The sequence below is a fragment of the Tupaia chinensis genome, unplaced genomic scaffold (genome assembly GCF_000334495.1).
Source record: "Tupaia chinensis unplaced genomic scaffold, TupChi_1.0 Scaffold147500_1, whole genome shotgun sequence".
NCBI lineage: Eukaryota > Metazoa > Chordata > Mammalia > Scandentia > Tupaiidae > Tupaia > Tupaia belangeri.
This window is the reverse complement of record NW_006207351.1, coordinates 1,609,230-1,612,041: the sequence shown is the minus strand read 5'-3', so window position 1 is coordinate 1,612,041 and position 2,812 is coordinate 1,609,230.

Sequence of the window (2,812 nt, the reverse complement as noted above, 5' to 3'; positions counted from 1 at the left end):
TCCCCCACCCAGGGCTCCGCAGTACGGAGTGGGCAGTGAACCGGCGCCCCTGGCTGCCCTCACCCACCACCCACCGCCTACAGGGTCCCCAAGGGCAGGTCTCCCTGGGAATGATCCTGAGAGCCCAGTCCCGGGAGAGCGGGGGCACCCCAGTACCCCACCCTGCACTCCAGCTGGAGAGGGGACAGCAGGGACGCTGCCCAAGGGTTGCACTCACCCCGACGAAGAGCACCCAGGAGCAGGAGCACTGTGCCCAGACACGTGGCTGCCAGCAGTGGACAGGACCGCCCCAGGACCTGCCTTAGCCAACCGCTCCTACCAAGGCTGGGGGCTTAGGGTCCTGCTTGGGACCAGGCCGGGGAGGCGGCTCCACCCAGCCCCAGGAGCCTGGTGACTTGCTGGCAGCCCAGGACTGGGGCGGTGGGCGACCGCAGGTCAACTTCCAGGCCTGGACTGTGGAGGGGACACAGCCCAGGGCGGGGACAGTGCGTCTCCGCCCCTGGAGTCAGCCTGACAGGGTACAGCCAGCCACCCACGGCCACAGTGTGGGGGAGGGGTCCTCCTGCTGCTGTCCAGGCCGGGGACACTCCAGGGCTGGACTGGGCCGAGCCAAGTGGCTGCGGGAGTGGCTTTTTGCTGGAGTCTGCCCCTTCGGCGTCCCTTCCTGCCCTCAAGGCCACCCCACAGCCTGGCTTCCCTGGGGTCTCCAGGTCCTGCCCGAATGCAGGCTCGTGAAGGGCCTGGCCTGGCTGGGGGGGGCTTGCTCATGTCCCCCTGGCTTCCCTGGGGTCGCCAGGTCCTGCCTGAATGCAGGCTCGTGAAGGGCCTGGCCCTGCTGGAGGGGGCTCATGTCCCCTGGATGGCAGGTCAGTGGTGCCTCGTCTTGTCACCCTCGGGCCCTCGGGGCACCTGGGAGCACCCAGAGCTTGCAGAGGAGAGCGGCGGGGGCAGGGGAGGGGACGGGAGCAGAGTCCAGCCTCCTGGGTAAAGCTGTCCAGCTAGCCTATGCGATGGGGACACTGACCCCTGGGCCTGGTGCCCAGAAGTTAGGCTCGCAGGGAGCCCAAGGAGCTCACAGGCACCGTGGGTGTGACACCGTGTGTGGGCACTGCGTGTGGGCACCCTGTATGGACACCTTGTGTGGGCACCGTGTGTGGGGCACCGTGTATGGGGCACTGCGTGTGGGCACCGTGTGTGTGGCACCGCATGTGGGCACCGCGTGTGTGGCACCGTGTGTGGGCACCATGTGTGGGCACCGTGTGTGGGCACCTGTGTGTGGGCACTGTGTGTGGGGCACCATGTATGGACACCTTGTGTGGGCACCGTGTGTGGGCACTTGTGTGTGAGCACTGTGTGTGGGGCACCGTGTGTGGGCACCGTGTGTGGGCACCATGGGACACCGTGTGTGGGACATCGTGTGTGGGCACCATGTGTGGGCACCGTGGGACACTGTGTGTGTGGGCACTGTGTGTGGGCACCGTGTGTGGGCACCATGGGACACCGTGTGTGGGACACCGTGTGTGGGCACCGTGTGTGGGCACCGTGGGACACCGTGTGTGGGCACCGTGTGTGGGCACCGTGTGTGGGCACCGTGGGACACCGTGTGTGGGACAGGGTATGGCATTACACTCCCTTTTGCTCGTGGCCCTGCTGTGCACCTGCTGGCCATGTGAGGGCACGGCCCGGCCTCTGCCCCAGTCCCGACAGTGGGGGATGCTCACTGTCCTGAGGATCAATGGCACGCGGGGACGTTGTGCAGCACCTGCTCAGCAAGTGCGCCACGGAGCCACGAGCGTGTCAGTGTCATGGCAGGGCTTCCCGGGCCCTGCTACGCTTACTTCTGGTCGGGAGGTCTGAGGAATATTAAGCAAATAATACTGAAAACCTTGCTGGCTTTAAGACTGGCTCTGGGACCAGCGGTTGGCGTAATGGCTGTGTCGCTGGACTCCCATGTAGCTGACCACGGTTCGAGGCTCCGACCCGGGGGTTTTAAATCCATGTCACGTGTGCTTGCGTGCCCAAGATCCCGAGAGGAGAAGGGAGGAGAAGGGATTGTGGCGTTGCCATTCCCCCTGGGGGGTGATCTCTCACTGTCTGTCTGTCTCTCTGGTGAGAACATGCGCCCTACAGCAAAAACCTCTCCAAAAAGATAAAAGAAAAGTAATGGCTTTAAGATGTGGCTCCAGGGAACCAGCAGTTAGCGTAATGGCTATGTCGCTGGACTCCCACGTAGTTGACCGCGGTTCGCGTCCCGGACCCGGTGGCTTAAAACTCTCGCCGGGCGCGTGTGCGTGCGTGCCCAAGATCCCGAGAGGAGAATGGAGGAGAAGGGATTGCAGCGTTGCCATTCCCCCTGGGGGGGGATCTCTCACTGTCTGTCTGTCTCTCTGGTGAGAACATGCGCCCTACAGCAAAAACCTCTCCAAAAAGATAAAAGAAAGTAGTCTTTGAGATGTGGCTCCAGACGGTAACATGGCTCACAGTGACGGGGGGGCTGGGGCGGGGGAGTCCAGCTCACAGATGAGAGCAGAGCCTCAGGAGCTGGCCCAGTACCCGGGTTCAGGGACACCTGCGTCCCCTGCGCCCTCCTTCCCGGAGCCGGTCCAGCCAAGTCTCCAGTGCCTGTGTCGCTGCCAGCTGGTGGCCAGAGCTGAGAATAGCACCCCAGTCATCCCTGTCTGGAGCTGGGTCCCTGGAGAGGAGGTCTTGGTGGGAGGGCCAGCCCTAGTGGCTACCCTAGGGTGAGGCCCCCTCTCACAGAGATTGTACCCGAGCCCCCCACCCTGCTGAGCTGCAAAGACGGTCAGTCCTG